The sequence below is a fragment of the Lepus europaeus genome, chromosome 6 (assembly GCF_033115175.1).
Source record: "Lepus europaeus isolate LE1 chromosome 6, mLepTim1.pri, whole genome shotgun sequence".
Classification (NCBI taxonomy): Eukaryota; Metazoa; Chordata; class Mammalia; order Lagomorpha; family Leporidae; genus Lepus; species Lepus europaeus.
Window position 1 is genome coordinate 81,170,797 of NC_084832.1, and position 18,583 is coordinate 81,189,379.

Consider the following 18,583-nt stretch of genomic DNA (forward strand, 5'->3'; position numbering starts at 1 on the left):
CCTCTAAAATCACTTAGAATCTTAAAGCCAATTTTCTGGTTTTTGCTGGAATATACTAGGAAAATCTGCTTCACTTGTTAAAATGCTCCATATCAGATCTGGGTCCCGCCTCTTTTTTTTCTTAATTTTCACTTTCATTTATTGATTTTATTATGTTACATTTTTTCTTCATGCTAGATTATGGGATTCTGGAAATTGGATAACTATTCTTTCTGTAATCAGGTACAGGAATTTTACCTTTATCATTCTAGGTTTCTTTTATTGTTTTGGGTTCCAGGAACAGCTTTTATTTCTTTATAAATATTCCCCATATTTTTCTGGTTTTAAATGTATTTTTTTATTTTATGGTTTATTTATTTAATTTTCTCAAAAAAAACCAACAGAATTTCCATATTGTCTCTTAGGAAACAAATAAATAAAAACACAAAAAATTGGAGTTTAATGATTTGAAAACTACAAGAAACTCAAATTTTTGATGACCCACTTTTCTGGACAATGTGAAATTTAAGACTTTTTAATGAGAAGGATTTAAAATTTCTCCTTAATGTGATTGGCTGTGGTGTCTTGTAAAAATCACTCAGACTCCTAGACAATTGGCTGCTTTCAACTGAAACATACCAGTAAAATCTGTATAAAAAGCGCCATATCAGACCTGGGTCCAGCCTCTTTTTTTTATGTATTAATATTCATGTTGGTTTTCTCCCTTTCAGACCAAAGGGAAAGAAAGTTTTAAAGTGAGAGTATAATTTTCCTCATGGGCATTGTCTACCTTAGAAAAAGTACTACAGAACATGCCTGTGACTATAGACTTGTACTTCAGGCCACCAAAGATTAGAGATGGGACTTGGGCACTCCCTTGGCTTGCATCCTCTGGTCTGCATTAACAAAAACCAGGAGGAAAAGAAAGCTAGGCATCAGAAGCAATGGGTGGCAGCCCTATTAATGGCTGATCTGTACAGTGATCTGCCCTCAAGGAGACCTAACAGGCCAGTCTACTGCAGTGGCTTTCAATGTGGTAAGCCTGGGCTTCAGCAGAAGTCAACTTGTAAAGAGCCCTGGCAGCTCTGCCAAGAGTTGGATCACTGGAAATGGACCTGCCCTGGAGTCGAAGGATGCCCAGGTCAGAGCCACAGATCTTATTGGCTCTAAGCTGAAAAGCCCTTCACTCAGCCCAACTTCCAAAGTGACCACTGCAGCTGAGGGGATGGCCAAGTAGGGTCAGCAACATTGCAGGCAGAACTGTCAATTTCTTGTTAGAGATGCCACCTGCCTTTACCTGGCCAGCTCTCCTCCCAGGCCAGCTAAATAATGAAAGCCAACAGAGTGCCTTCCCCTAGGAGGTTCACACCTCCATTAGGATATACCCCATGTGAAGAGATAGATAGGTCTGGGCCTCTTAACTTATAAGGCCTAAAGCCCACCAGATTATTATCAAACCCCTTCTGTCAGGTTCTATTTGCCTCTCAATCAGAAAACTTAATTGTAGCTTAGACAGCACCTTTCTTAGCTCCTCTAGTAATGACTCTGTCCTTTGTTCTAGACCCTGTCTAGTGCACTTGGGCCTCATGCCTTTGTAATCATAACCTCTACTCTACCACCAATGGCTTTACTTCCAACCTGTATGTATTGATGGTCCTCTTCCCCACTTAATGCTGTATAATGCTGGTTAATGCCACTCTTAGGATCATTGGTTACTATCCTCACCCTGTCTTTTTTTTTTAACTTTTGACAGGCAGAATGGACAGTGAAAGAGAGACAGAGAGAAAGGTCTTCCTTTTGCCGTTGGTTCACCCTCCAATGGCCGCCACGGTAGGCACGCTGCGGCCGGCGCACCGCGCTGATCCAATGGCAGGAGCCAGGTGCTTCTCCTGGTCTCCCATGGGGTGCAGGGCCCAAGGACTTGGGCCATCCTCCACTGCACTCCCTGGCCACAGCAGAGATCGCCTGGAAGAGGGGCAACCGGGACAGGATCGGTGCCCCGACCGGGACTAGAACCCGGTGTGCCGGTACCGCAAAGCTGAGGATTAGCCTAGTGAGCCGCGGCGCCGGCCTATCCTCACCCTGTCTTTTATGACCTGGTCTAAATATGATCAGAGTCGGCTAACTTGGAAGGCTTCCATAGCCTTGGCAACTCATGACAAGAGCCTAGGGTGGTTACTGACGCCATAAACTAGAGTGTCAATTTGCTGGGTCAACAACAGGAGTCACTGTGCACTTGCTCCTCATGTGGGATCTCTGTCCTTAATGTGCTGTACATTGTGATTTAATGCTATATCTAGTACTCAAACAGTATGTTTCACTTTGTGTTTCTATGTGGGTGCAAACTGTTGAAATCTTTACTTAATATATACTAAATTGATGTTCTGTATATAAAGAGAATTGAAAATGAGAAAAAATATTCATGTTGGTTTATTAATTTTATTATGTTACATTTTGGCTTCATGCTAGATTTTAGAATTCTGGTAATTGGATAAATGTTCTTTATGTAATCAAGTTACAGTAATTTTACATTTATCATTCTAGGTTTGTTTTATTGTTTGGCTTCCAGCACCTGATTTTCCTTTCTTTATAAGCTTTTCCCATATTTTTTCTGCTTTTGATTGCAGAAAAATAAAATAAAAACACAATAATAAAAATAAAAATAAATAACTATTTAAACATTTAATAAATATTTAATATTTAATAAATATAAATATTTAAATAAATTAATTAAAAATAAAATAAAAACACAAAGATAAAAATAAAAACACAACAATTTGGAGTTTAATGATTTGAAAACTACAAGAAATACAAATTTTATGGTCCAGTTTTCTGGAATATGAGAAATTTAAGCCTTTTATAATGAGAAGGATTTAAAGTCTCTCCTAAGTAAGATTGACTGTGGTATCTTGAAACATCACTCAGAATCCTAAAGCTAATTGGCCGGTTTTTGCTAGAACATACTGGAAAAATCTGGTTCTCCTGTCTAAAAGCTCCATACCAGAAATTGATTCTACCACTTTTTTAAGTATTAATATTGATTTTGGTTTATTAATTTTATTATGTTACATTTTGGAATCATATTGTTTATGGAAAACTAGTAATTGGATAAATGTTCTTTCTGTAATCAGAATACAGGTTTTTAACTTTTGGCATTTTAGGCTTGTTTTATTGTCTTGGATTCCAGCACCTGAGTTTCCTTTGTCTTTTGAGCTGTTCCCATATTTTTTTTTCTTTTTAAATGTATTTATTTATTTTATTTAGTGTGAAAAACAACAACACATTTTCTATGTTGTCTCTTAGGATAGAAAAAAATACAAGCACAACAAATTGGATTTTAATGATTTGAAAACTACAGCAAACTCGAATTTTATAATCCACTTTTCTGGACAATGTGAAATTTAAGCCTTTTTAAATGAGAATTTAAAGTTTTTCCTAAACAAGTTTGACTGTAGTCTTTTGTAAAAATCACTCCGAATCCTAAAGCCAATTGGCTGGGTTTTGCTCCAACATACCTGAAAAAGTGTTTTTTTTTTTTTCATTAAGAACTCCATATCAGATCTGGCTGAAACCTCTTTGTTTTTATGTCTTAATTTTCTTTTGGTTTATTAATTTCATTATGTTACATTTTAGCTTCCTGCTAGATTATTGAATCCTAGTAACTGGATAAATGTTCTTTAATCAGGGTACAGGAATTTTAACTTTTGGCATTCTAGTTTTTTTTTTTTTTTGTCTTGGCTTCCAGCATCTGATTTTCGTTTGTTTAGCAGCTGTTCCCTGTATTTTTTTTTCTGTTTTTCAATGTATTTTTAAATTTTGGTTCATTAATTTTTTTTCAAAACAACGACACATTTTCCATACTGTCCCTTAGAATACAAAAAAATACAAATAAAACAAATGGGAGCTTAATGATTTGAAATCTACAGGAAACTCGAATTTTTTTATTAAACTTTTATTTAATGAATATAAATTTCCAAAGTACAGCTTATGGGTTACAATGGCTTCCCCCTCCCAAAACTTCCCTCCCACCCACAACCCTTCCCTTTCCTGCTCCCTCTCCCCTTCCAATCACATCATGATTAATTTTCAATTCTCTTTATATACAGAAGATCAGTTTAGTATATATTAGGTAACGATTTCAACAGTTTGCCCCCATATAGTAACACAAAGTGAAAAAAAATACTATTGGAGCACTAGTTATAGCATTAAATAACAGTGTACAGCACATTAAAGACAGAGATCCTGCATAATATTTTTTTTTAAAAATTAATGAATTTTCTATGTCATTTCCAATTTAACACCAGGTTGTTTTTTTTTTTCATTTCCAATTATCTTTATATACAGAAGATCGATTCAGTATATAATTAGTAAAGATCTCATCAGTTTGTACCCACGCAGAAACACAAAGTGTAAAAATACTGAGGAAACTCGAATTTTAAGATCCACTTTTTGGAAAGTAAGAAATTTAAGACTTTTGAAATAAGAAGGATTGAACATTTCTCCTAAATGAAATTGACTTGAGTCTCTTGAACAAATCACTCAGAATCTTAAAGCAAATTGGTCAGTTTTTGCTGGAACATACCAGAAAAATCCTGTGCCCTTGTTAAAACTCTGTATCAAATATGGGTCTAGCCTCTTTGTTTTTTATATCTTAATATTCATTTTGGTTTATTAATTTTATTATGTTACATTTTGGCTTCATGATAGATTATGGAATTCTGGTAATTAGATAACTCTTCTTTCTGTTATCTGAGTACAGGAATTTTACCTTTATCATTCTAGGTTTTTTTCCTTTTGGCCTGCAGCACCTGATTTTTTTTTTGTTTATGAGCTGTTCCCCATATTTTTTCTGTTTTTCAGTGTATTTTAAAATTTTTGGTTCATTTACTTTTTTCAAAAACAACAACACATTTTCCATATTGTCGCTTAGGTTACAAAAAAATAAGAAGAGAACAAATTGAAGTTTAATATTTTGAAAACTACAGAAAACTCCAATTTTATGATTCACTTTTCTGGACATAATGAAATTTAAGCATTTTAAATTAGAAGGATTTAATGTTTCTCCTAAATGAGATTGAATAAAGTCTTATGTAAAAATCACTCAGCATCCTAAAGCCAATTGGCTGGTTTTTGCTGGAACATCCCAGACAATCCGATTCCCCTGTTAAAAAGCTCCATATCAGATCTGGGTCCAGCCTCTTTGTTTTTGAGGTTATTTTTAAGTATTAATATTCATTTTGGTTTATTAATTTTATTATGTTACATATTGCTTTCATGCTATAATATGTAATTCTCCCATGGATAAATTTTCTTTCTTTAATCACAGTCCAGGAATTTTATCTTTTGGCATCTAGATTTTATTTTTTTGGCTTCAAAGACCTGATTTTTCTTTGTTTATATGCTGTTCCCCATTTTTCTTTTGGTTTTAAATGTATTTTTTACATTTTGGTTTATTTTTTTCTCAAAAATAACACATTTCCACATTTTCCCTTAGTAAGCAAAAAATAAAAGCACAACAGATTAGAATTTAATGATTTGAAAACTACAGAAAACACTTAATTTATGATCTACTTTGTGGACAATGCAAAATTTAAGCCTTTTAAAATGAGAAGGATTAAAAATTTCTCCTAAATGAGATTGACTGTGGTCTCATGTGAAAATCACTCCGAATCCTAAAGCCAATTTTCTCATTTTGCTGGAATATACCAGAAAAAAGCCAATTCTCTTTTAAAAAGCCCCAACTCAGACTGGGGTCCAGCTTCTTTGTTTATTTGTTTTTTATATCTTAATTTTCATTTTAATTTTTTATTATGTTACATTTTGGCTTCATAATAGATTATGTTAATCCGGTAATTGGATAACTGTTATTTTCATAATCAGGGTACAGGAATTTTACCTTTTTCATTCTAGTTTTCTTTTATTGTTTTGGCTTCCAGAACCAAATTTTCCTTTCTTTATGAGCTGTTCCCCATATTTTTCTGGCTTTAAAGGTATCTTTTCATTTTACAGTTTATTTATTTATTTTTTCTCCAAAATAATAACACATTTTTCATGTATTCTCTTAGGATGCAAAAACATAAAAACACAACCAATTCGAGTTTAATCATTTGGAAAGTACAGGAAAATCATATTTAATCATCCACTTTTCTGAACAACGTGAAATTTAAGCTTTTTAAATGAGAAGGATTAAAATTTCTCATAAACCTGATTGACTGTGGTCAATTGATTGTGATTTGCTGGTACATACTGGGAAAAACCGTTTCATATTTTAATATTCTCCATATCAGATTTGGGTCCAGCTTCTTTTTTTGAGTTTTTTTTTATGTATTAATATTTATTTGGTTTATTAATTTTATTATATTACATTTTGGCATCATGCTGCATTATGGAATTCTGGTAATTGGATAAATGTTCTTTCTTTAATCAGGGTACAGGAATTTTATCTTTGGCATCTAGCTTTGTTTTATTTTTTGGCTTTCTAGCACCCTATTTTCCTTTCTTTATAGGCTGTTCCCAATATTTTTTCTGGTTTTAAACATATCTTTTTATTTTCTGCTTAATTTATTTTTTCTCAAAGTAAACATGTATTTCCATATTGTCTCCTATGATACAAAACAAATTGGAGTTGAATGATTTGAAAAATACAGGAAACTTGAATTTTACGATCCAATTTTATAGACAATGTGAAATTTAAGCCTTTTTAAATTAGAAAGATTTCATGTTTCTGCTAAATGAGATTGACTGTGGTCTTTTGTAAAAATCACTCAGAAATCTAAAGCCCTTTGAGGTTTTTTTTGAAACTCATCAGAAATATCTGGTTCTCTTGTTAAAAAGCTCCTTTTCAGATCTGAGACCTGCCTCTTTGTTTTTATGTATTAATATTCATTTTTTCATTAAATTTATTATGTTACATATTGGCTTCTTGCTAGATAATGGAATTCAGGTAACTGGATAAATGTTCTTTCTTTAGTCAGGGTAGGAGAAATTTATCTTTTGGCATCTAACTTTATTTGATTGTTTTGGATTCCAGCACTTGATTTTTCTGTTTATTAGCTGTTCTCCATATTTTTTCTGGTTTTAAATGTATTTTTGATTTTTTGTTTATTTATTTTTTCTCAAAAACAACAGCAACAGCACATTCTCCATATTGTCCCTTAGGATACAAAAAAAAAAAAACCCAAAAAACAAAAAAAGAAAAAAAACAAAACAAACCCAACATTGGAGTTTAATAATTTAAAATCTACAGGAAACTTGAATTTTATGATCCTTTTTTCCGGACGATGTGAAATGTAAACCTTTTTAAATTAGAAGGATTTAAAGTTTTTCCTAAATGAGATTGACTGTGGTCTCTTGTAAAAATCAATCAGAATCTGTGAAAGGAAGGGAGAGGGAGCAGGAGAGGGGAGGGTTGCGGGTGGGAGGGAAGTTATGGGGGAAAAAAAGCCATTGTAATCCATAAACTGTACTTTGAAAATTTATATTCATTAAGTAAAAGTAAAAAAAAAATCAATCAGAATCCTAAAGCCAATTGGCTGGTTTTTGCATGAACATACCAGAAAATCAGGTTCTTGTTAAAAAGCTCTATATCAGATCTGGGTCCAGCTCTTTGTTTTTTATGTCTTAATATTCATTTTGGTTTATTAATTTTATTATGTTGCATTTTGGCTTCCTGCTGGATCATGGAATTCTGGTAATTATATAATGTTCTTTCTTTAATCATGATACAAATTTATGTTTAATTGTTTGTTTGGCTTCCTGCACCTGATTTTCCTTTGTTTTTGAGCTGTTCTCAATATTTTTTTCTGGTTTTAAATGTATTTTTTTGGTGTATTTATTTTTTGTGTTCAAAACAACAACACATTTTTCCATATTGTCCCTTAGGATACAAAAAAACACAAAAAGGAAATTGGAGTTGATGATAGGAAAAACAGAAAACTCAAATTTTATGATCACTTTTCTGGAAAATGGGAATTTTATGCCTTTCTAAATGAGAAGGATTTTAAGTTTCTCCTAAACGAGATTGACTGTGGTTTCTTTTAAAAATATCACAGAATCTGAAAGCCAATTGGGCACTTTCTGCTGGAACATACCAGAAAAATCCTGTGCACCTGATGCAATGCTCCATATCAGATCTGGGTCTAACCTCTTTGTTCATTTTTTTTTTTTACGTTTTTACATTTTTGCATTTGTTTTATTAAAATATTGCGCTACATTTTTGCTATATGCTAGATTATGGAATTCTGGTAATCGGATATTTGTTCTTTACTTAGGGTACAGGAATATTACCTTATGGCATTCTCGCTTTCTGTTATGGTTTAGGATTCCAGCACCCAATTTTCCTTTATTTATGAGCTGTTCAGCATAGTTTTTCTGATTTTAAATATATTCTATTATTTTTTTGTTTCTTTATTTATTGTGTGTAATACAACAATGCATTTTCCATATTTTCCCTTAGGATACAAAAAATACAAAGACAACAAATTGGAGTTTAATGATTAGGAAACTATAGGAAACTCAAATTTTATGATCCGCTTTTCTGGAAAATTGGAAATTTAAGCTTTTTTAAATGAGAAGGATTTAAAATTTCTCCTAAACAAATTGACTGTGGTCTCTTGTAAATATCACTCTGAACCAGAAAAGCCAATTAGCTGGTTTTTGCTGGAAAATACCAGAAAAATCCAGTTACCTTGTTGCAAAGCTCCATATCACACCTGGGTCCATCTTGTTTGCTTGTTTTATTTGTTTTTTTTTTAGTCTTAAATTTCATTTTGATTTTTTAAATTTATTGTTTCATTTGGCTTCATGCTAGATTGTGGAATTCTGGTAATTGGATATTTGTTCTTTCTTTAATCGGGGTACAAATAATTTTACCTTTTCCCATTCTATTTTGTATTATGGCTTTGGATTCCAGCACCCGATTTGACATTGTTTATGAGATGTTCCCCATATTTTTTTGGGTTTTAAATGTACTCTTTTATTTTTAGGTTTATTTATTGTGTAAAAAAAACAACACATTTTTCATGTTGTCCCTTAGGGTACAAAAAAATACAAACACAAGAAATTGGAGTTTAATGATTTTAAAACTACATTAAACTTGAATTTTATGATCTATTTTTCTGGAAAATATGAAATTTAAGCCTTTTAAATAAGAAATTTTAAAAATTTCTCCAAAATGAGCTTGACTCTTGTCTCTTGTTAAAATCGCATAAAATCCTAAAGTCAATTGGCAGATTTTGATGCAACATACAAGAAAAATTCGATTCCCTTTTTTGCAAAGATTCATATAATTGCTAGGTCTAGCCTCTTTGTTTGTTTTTTATCTCTTAATTTTCATTATGAGTTTTAAAATATATTATTGTTTCATTTTTGCTTCATGCTAGATCATGGAATTCTGGTTTTTGGATAATTGTTCTTTCCTTAATAAGGGTATGGGAATTTTATCTTTTGGCATTCTAGCTTTGTATTATGTTTTTGGATTCCAGCACCCAATTTTCCTTTGTTTATGACTGGTTCCTATATTTTATCTGGTTTTAAATGTACTTTTTGGAGGTTTTATTTATTTATTGTGTCAAAAACAGTTTTCCATATTGTTTCTTAGGATACAAATAAATGTAACAAATAGGGGTCTAGTGACTTGAATACTACAGGAAACTCCAATTTTATGATCAACTTTTCTAGAAAATGGAAAATTAAAGCCTTTTTAGTGAGAAGGATTTAAAATTTTTCCTAAAAGAGATCGATTGTGGTCTTAGCCAAAAATTTCTCAGATTCCTAAAGCCAATTGGCTGTTTTTTGCTGGATCATACCAGAAAAATTCGGTCCCCTTGGTACAAAGCTCTATATCAGATCTAGGTCCAGACTCTGTTTATGTTTATGCCTTAATTTTTATTTTGCTCTATTAATTTCATTATGTAATATTTTGGCTTCATGCAGATTATGAAATTCTGATTATTGGATAAATGTTCTTTCTGTAATCAGGGTGCAGGAATTTTACCTTTTGGTAATTTACATTTGTTTAGTTTTTTTTGGCTTCCTGCACCTGATTTTCCTTTGTTTATGAGCTGTTCTTCATATTTTTTCTGGATGAAATGAATTTTTTATTTTTTGGTTTATTCATTTTTTTTGCTCAAAAACAACTTCACATTTTCCTTAGGATATCCCTTAGGATACAAAAAAATATAAACACAATAAATTGTATTTAATGTTTTGAGAACTACAGGAAACATGAATTTTATGATCTAATTTTCTGGAAAATGTGAAATTTAAAAATGAGAAGGATTTAAAGTTTCTCCCAATGAGATGGCTGTGGTCTCTGGAAAAAATCACTCAGAATTCTAAAGTCACTTGGCCGGTTTGTCTGGAACACACCAGAAAATCCAGTTAACTAAATAGAAAGCTCAATATTAGATCTTGTTCCAGCTTCTTTTTTTTTTGTATTCTGTCTTAATTTTCATTTGTTTTTATGAATTTTATTATGTAACATTTTGGCTTCATTCTAGATTATGGAATTCTTGTAAATGGATACATCTTCTTCTGTAATCAGGGTACATGGATTATATCTTTGATATTCTAGCTTTGTTTGATTTATTTGGCTTGCAGCACCTGATTGTTCTTTGTTTATGAGCTGTTCTTCATATTTTTTTTATTTTCAATGATTTTAAAAAATGTTTTGTTTTATTTATTATTTTCTCAAAATCAACAACACATTTTCCATATTTTCCCTTAGGACATAGATTAATTAAAACAGAACAAACTGGAGTTTAATGATTTGAGAACTACAGGAAACCTGAATTTTATGATCCACTATTCAGGAAAATGGGAAATTTAAGCTTTTTTAAATGAGAAGGACTGTGGTCTCTGGCAAAAATCACTCAGAATCCTAAAGCCAATTTGCTGGTTTGTCTGGACATACCAGAAAAACAAGTTAACTTGGTAGAGAGCTCCATATTAGATTTTGTTCCAGTTGCAATTTTTTTTTACTTAATTTTCATTTGTTTTTATGAATTTTATTATGAAACATTTTGGCTTCATACTAGATTATCAAATTCTTGTAATTGGATACATGTTCTTTCTGTAATTAGTGTACAAGAATTTTATCTTTTGGCATTCTAGCTTTGATGTATTTGGCTTTCAGCACCCGGTTTTCCTTTGATTATGAGCTATTCCCCATATTTTTTCTGGTTTTAAATTTTATTTTAATTTTTGTTTGTTTATTATTTTTCTTAAACACAACACATTTTATTTAGTGTCCCTTAGGATACAAATAAATGAAAACACAACAAATTGGAATTTAATGATTTGAGAACTACAGGTAACTTGAATTTTATGATCTACTTTTCTGGAAAATGGGAAATTTAAGCCTTTTGAAATGAGAAGGATTTAAAGTTTCTCCTAAATGAGATTGACTGTGTCTCTGTCAAAAATCACTCATAATCATGAAGGCAATAGGCCAGTTTGGCTGAAACATAGCAGAAAAAATGGTTAACTTGGGAGAAAGCTCCATATTATCTTTGTCCAGCTGCTTTTTTTGTATTCTGTCTTAATATTCATTTGTGTTTATAAATTTTATTAAGAAACATTTTGGCTTCATGCTAGATTATGGAATTTTTGTAAATGGATACATTTTCTTTCTGTAATCAGGCTACAGGAATTTTACCTTTTGGCATTCTAGCTTTGTTTGATTATTTGGCTTCCAGGAACCAATTTTCCTTTGTTTATGAGCTGTTTCCCCATATCTTTTCTGGTTTTAAATGATTTTTTTTAAATATTCGATTTATTTATTTTGTTCTTAAAGACAACAACACATTTTCATTAAGTCCCTTAGGATACAAAAAATAAAAGCATAACAAATCAAGAGCACATTTCATGCATTGTCCCTTAGGCTAAAATAAATAAATAAATAAAAGCACAACAAATTGGAGTTTAATGATTTGAAAGCTACAGGAAACTTGAATTTTATGATCAATTTTCTGGCAAATGGGAAATTTAAGCCTTTTCAAATGAGAAGGATTTAAAGTTTCTTCTAAGTGAGATTGACTGTGTCTCTGTCAAAAATCACTCAGAATCCTAAAGCCAATTGGCTGGTTTTTGTTGGTTCATACCAGAAAAATCCGGTCCTCTTGGTACAAAGCTCCATATCAGAGCTGAGTCCAGCCTCTGTGTTTGTTTTCTATGTCTTAATTTTCATTTTGGTTTATTAGTTTTATTATGTAGCATTTTGGCCTCATGCTAGATTATGGAATTCTCATAATTGGATAAATGATCATTCTTTAATCCAGATACAGGAATTTTACATTTTGCCATTCTAGCTTTGTTTCATTTATTTGTCTTCCAGGAACTGATTTTCCTTTGTTTATGAGCTTTCCCCACCAGATTTTTCTGGTTTTAAATGATTTTTTTGGCTTATTTATTTTTTTATAAAAAACAACAGCACATTTTCATATTGTCCCTTAGGATAAAGAAAAAATAAAAACACGATAAATTGAAGTTTAGTGATTTGAAAGCCCCAGGAAATTCGAATATTATGATCCATTTTTCTCAAAAATGGGAAATTTAAGCTTTTTTAAATGAAAAGATTATAAAGTTTCTCCAAAACAGTATTTACTGTGGTCTCTGGGAAAAATCACTGCGAATCCTAGGCCAATTGGCCAGTTTTTGCTGTAACATACCAGAAAAATCCAGTCCTCTTGGTACAAAGCTCCATATCAGATCTGGGTCCAGCCTCTGTGTTTGTTTTCTATATCATAATTTTCATTTTGGTTAATTAGTTTCATTATGTAACATTTTGGCCTCATGCTAGATTATGGAATTCTATTAATTGGATAAATGTTCTTTCTGGGAGCTGGCTCTGTGGTGCAATGTGTTAATCCTCCTCTTGTGACACAGGCATCTCATATGGGCACATTTTCTAGTCCCAGATGCCCCCCTTCCAACCCAGCTCTCTACTATGGTCTGGGAAAGCAGTAGAAGATAGCCCAAGTACATGGGCCCCTGCACCGGCATGGGATACCTGGAAGAAACACCTGGCTCCTGGGTTTGGATTGGTGCAGATCCAGCAGTTGCAGCCATCTGGGAAGTGAACCAACGGAAGGAAGACTTTTCTCTCTATCTATCCCTCTCACTGTGTGTAACTCTAGCTGTGTTTGCTTTCTGTGTCTGATTTTTCATTTTGGTTTATGGTTTTTATTATGTAACATTTTGTCCTCATGCTAGATTATGGAATTCTGGTAACTGGATAAATATTCTTCCTGTAATCAGAGTACAGGAATTATAACTTTTGCCATTCTACATTTGTTTGATTTACTTGGCTTCCTGCTCCTGATATTCCTTTGTTTATGAGCTGTTTGTTTCTGGTTTTAAATGATTTTTTTTTTTACTTTTTGGTATATTTTTTTCTCAATAACAACAGCACATTTCATGTATTGTCTCTTAGAACACACAAAAAATAAAAACAGAACAAACCAGAATTTAATGATTTGAGAACTGCAGGAAACTCAAATTTTATGATTCAGTTTTCTGGAAAATGGGAAATTTAAGCCTTTTTAAATGAGAAGGATTTAAAGTATCTCCAAAATGAGATTGAATGTGGACCCTCACAAACATCACTCAAAATCCTAAAGCCAATTGGCTGGTTTTTGCTAGAATATCCCAGAAAAATCTGGTTCTCTTGGTACAAATCTCTATAGCAGATCTGAGTGCAGCCTCTTTGTTTTCTATGTCTTAAATTTCATTTTGGTTCATTAATTTAATTATGTAACATTTTGGCTTCATGCTTGATTATGGAATTCTGGTAATTGGATAAAAGTTCTTTCTGTAATCATGGTACAGGTATTTTACCTTTTGTCATTCTACATTTTTTTGCTTTGTTTGGCTTCCAGCACCCTATTTACCTTTGTTTATGAGCTGTTTCCCCAATTTTGGGGAGTTTTAAATAATTTTTTAATTTTTTGGTTTATTTATTATTTTTCTGAAAAACAACACCTTTTCCTTATTGTCCATTAAGATACAAAGAAATAAAAACACAACCATTTGGAGTTTAATGATTTGAGAACTACAGGAAACTTGAATTAATGATCCACTTTTTTGGAAGAGGGGAAATTTAAGCCTTTTTAAATGAGAAGAATTTAAAGTTTCTCCTAAACAAGGCTTACTGTGATCTGTTTGAAAAATAACTCAGAATCCTAAAGTCAATTGGCAAGTTTATGCTGGAATTTACCAGAAAAATCCGCTTTCTTGGTGCAAAGCTCCCTAGCAGATCTGGGTGCAGCCTCTTATTTTCATTTTGGTTTATTAATTTTATTATGTAACATTTTTTCTTCATGCTAGATTACAAAATTTTGATAATTGATCCACTTTTCTGGAAAATGGAAAATTTAAGTCTTTTTAAATGAGAAGGATTTAAAAGTCCTCTAAAAGGAGATTGACTGTAGCCTCTGGTAACAATCACTCAGAATCCTAATGCCAATTGGCTGGTTTTTGCTAGAACTTACGAGAAAAATCCTGTTCTCTTGGTACAAATCTCCGTATCAGAGCTGGGTCCAGCTTCTGTGTTTGCTTGTTTTCTACATTTTATTTTCATTTTGGTTTATAAATTGATTATGTAACATATTGGCTTCATGCTAAATTATGGAATTCTGGTAATTGGATAAATGTTCTTTAATCAGGGTACAGGAATTTCACCTGTTGGCATTCTTGCATTGTTTTTTTTTTATTTGGCTTCCAGCATCTGGTTTTTCTTTGTTGATCAGCTGTTCCTCGTATTTTTCTGGTTTTAAATGTTTTTTTTTTTAAATTTTTTTGGTTTATATATATTTTTCTCAACAAAAAAACAACACATTATCCATATTGTCACTTAGGAAACAAAAAAATTAAAAACACAACAAATTGTTTAATGATTTGAGAACTACAGGAAACTTGCATTTTCTGATCCACTTTTCTGAAAATTGGAAAATTTAAGAGTTTTGAAGTGAGAAGGATTTAAAGTTTCTCCCAATGAGATTGACTGTGGTCTCTGGCAAAAATCACTCAGAATCCTAAAGCCAATTGGCCTGTTTTTGCTGGAACTTACCTGAAAAATAAAATTCTCTTCATAGAAAGCTTCATTTCAGATGTGGTTCCTGCCTTTGTGTTTGTTTACTTTTCTATGTTTTATTTTCATTTTGGTTTATAAATTTGATTATGTAGGGCTGGCGCTGTGGCACAACTGGTTAATGCTCTGGCCTGAAGCTTGGCATTCCATATGGTTGCTGGTTCTAGTCCCAGCTGCTCCTCTTCTGATCCAGCTCTCTACTTTGGCCTGAGATAGCAGTAGAAGATGCCCCGAGACCTTGGGCCCCTGCACCCATGTGGGAGATCTGGAAGAAGCTCCTGCCTCCTGGCTTCAGATCTGTGCAGCTCCGGTGAAGCCTTTGTGGCCAGTTAGGGAGTGAACCATCAAATGAAAGACTACTCTCTCTCTCTCTGCCTCTTCTCTCTCTGTGTGACTCTGATATTTGAATAAATACATAAATCTTTAAAAAATTTGATTATGTAATATTTTGGCTTCCTGCTTGATTAAGGAATTTTGGTAATTGGATAAATGCTCTTGATTAAGGAATTCTGGTAATTGGATAAATGCTCTTTCTGTAATACTGGTACAGGAATATCAACTTTTGGCATTCTAGCTTAGAATGATTTATTTGGCTTACAGCACCCGATTTTCCTTTGTTAATGAGCTGTTCCCCTTACTTTTTCTGGTTTTAAATGATTTTATTTACTTTCATTTATTTATTATTTTACTCAAAAACAAAAACACATTTTCCTTATTGTCCCATAGGATACAAAAAATAAAAACACAACAAATTGGAGTTTAATTTTTTGAGAACTACAGGAAACTTGATTTAATGATCCTTCTATTCTGAAAATTTGGAAATTTAAGCCTTTTGAAATGAGAAGGATTTAAAGTTTCTCCCAACGAGATTGACTGTGGTCTGTGGCAAAAATCACTCAGAATTCTAAAACCAATTGGCCTGTTTTTGCTGGAACTTACCAGAAAAATCCAATTCTCTTCATACAAAGCTTCATTTCAGATGTGGTTCCTGACTCTGTGTTTGTTTATTTTTCTATGTTTTATTTTCATTTTGGTTTATAAATTTGATTATGTAACATTTTAGCTTCCTGCTTGATTATGCAATTCTGGTAATTGGATAAATACTCATGCTGTAATTCTGGAACAGAAATTTCACCTATTGGCATTCTAGCTTCTTTTGATTTATTTGGCTTCCAGCACCAGATTTTTCCTTTGTTGATCAGCTGTTCCCTGTAGTTTTTCTGAATTTAAATGTTCTTTCTTTATTTTTTGTTTTGTGTATTATTTTTCTAGAAAAAACCCCACATTTCCCTTATTGCCCCATTGGATACAAAAAAATAAAAACACAACAAATTGGAGTTTAATGATTTGAGAACTACAGGAAACTTGGCATTTTATGATTCATTTTTCTGAAAATTGTGAAATTTAAGCCTTTTGAAATGAGAAGGTTTTTAAAAATTTTTTTAAATTTATTTTTATTTTTTTTGACAGGCAGAGTGGACAGTGAGAGAGAGAGACAGAGAAAAAGGTCTTCCTTTGCCATTGGTTCATCCTCCAGTGGCCTCCGTGGCCAGTGTGCTGCGGCTGGCACACTGTGCTGATCCAAAGGCAGGAGCCAGGTGCTTTATCCTGGTCTCCCATGGGTGCAGGGCCCAAGTACTTGGGCCATCCTCCACTGCCCTCTTGGGCCACAGCAGAGAGCTGGACTGGAAGAGGGGCAACCCGGACAGAATCCAGCGCCCTGACTGGGACTAGAACCCGGTGTGCTGGCGCCACAGGTGGAGGATTAGCCTATTGAGCCGCAGCACCGGCCAAAATGAGAAGGTTTTAAAGTGTCTCCCAAACGAGATTGACTGTGGTCTCTGGTAAAAATCACTCAGCATCCTAAAGCCAATTGAAAGTTTATGCTGGAACATACCTGAAAAATCCGGTTCTCTTGGTGAAAGCTCCATATCAGATCTCGGTCCAGTCTCTGTGTTTGTTAGTTTTCTATGTTTTATTTTCATTTTGGTTTATAAATTTGAATATGTAACATTTTGGCTTCATGCTAGATGATGGAATTCTGGTAACTGGATAAATGTTCTTTAATCAGGGTACAGGAATTTCACCTGTTGGCATTCTAGCTCTGTTTGATTTATTCGGCTTCCAGCACCTGATTTTCCTTTTTTCATGAGTTTTTCCATGTGTTTTCTCTGGTTTTAAATGATTTTTTTTTTTACTTTTCCTTTTATTTATTATTTTACTCAAAAACAACCAAACATTTTTCCTCATTGTCCCTTAGGACACCAAAAATAAAAACACAACAAATTGGAGTTTAATGATTTGAGAACTACAGGACACTTGCATTTTATGATTCACTTTTCTGAAAATTGGGAAAGTTAACCCTTTTGAAATGATAGGAATATACAATCTCTCCCAAACGAGATTGACTGTGGTCTCTGGCAAAAATCACTCAGCATCCTAAAGCCAATTGAAAAGTTTATGCTGGAACATACCTGAAAAATCCTGAAAAATTCTCTTTGTACAAAGCTCCATATCAGATCTGGGTCCAGCCTCTATGTTTGTTTTTCTATGTTTTATTTTCATTTTGGTTTATAAATTTGAATATGTAATATTTTGGCTTCATGCTAGCTTTGTTTGATTTATTTGACTTAGAGCACCTGATTTTACTTTGTGGTTTAGCTGTCCCCCGTATTTTTTCTTGTTTTAAATTATTATTTTTTGTTTATTTATTATATTATTCAAAAGCAACAACACATTTTTCTTATGGTCCCATCAGAATAAAAAACACAACACAACAAATTGTTGTTTAATGATTTGAGAACTACAGAAAACATAATTTTATGATCCAATTTTTGACAATTGGGAAATTTAAGCCGTTTGAAATGAGAAAGATATAAAGTGTCTCCTAAACGAGATTGACTGTGTCTCTGTCAAAAATCACTCAGAATCCTAAAGCCAATTGGCTGGTTTTTGATGGAACATACCAGAAAAATCTGGCTATCTTGGTACAAATTTCCATTTCAGATCTGGATCAGGCTGCTTTGTTTTCTATTTCTTAATTTTCATTTTGGTTTATAAATTTTATTATGCAACATTTTTGCTTCATGCTAAATTATGGAATTCTGTTACTTGAATATATGTTCTTTCTGTAATCAAGGTACAGGAAGTTTACCTTTTGGCACTCTACCTTTGATTGATTTTTTATGTTGTACCACCCATTTTTCCTTTGTGATGAGCTGTTCCCTATATTTTTTCTTCTTTAAAGGATTTTAAAAGTTTTTTTGGCTTATTTATTTTTTTCTCAAAAACAGCAACACCTTATCCTAATATTCCTTAGGATAGAAAAAAAACACACCACAGATTGGAGTTTAATGATTTGACATCTATAGGGAACTTGAATTTTATGATCCACTTTTCTGGAAAATGGGATATTTAAGCCTTTTTAAATGAGAAGGATTTAAGATTGACTGTGGTATGTGGGAAAAATCACTCAGATTCCTAAAGTCCAATTGGCTGGTTTTTGCTGGAACATTC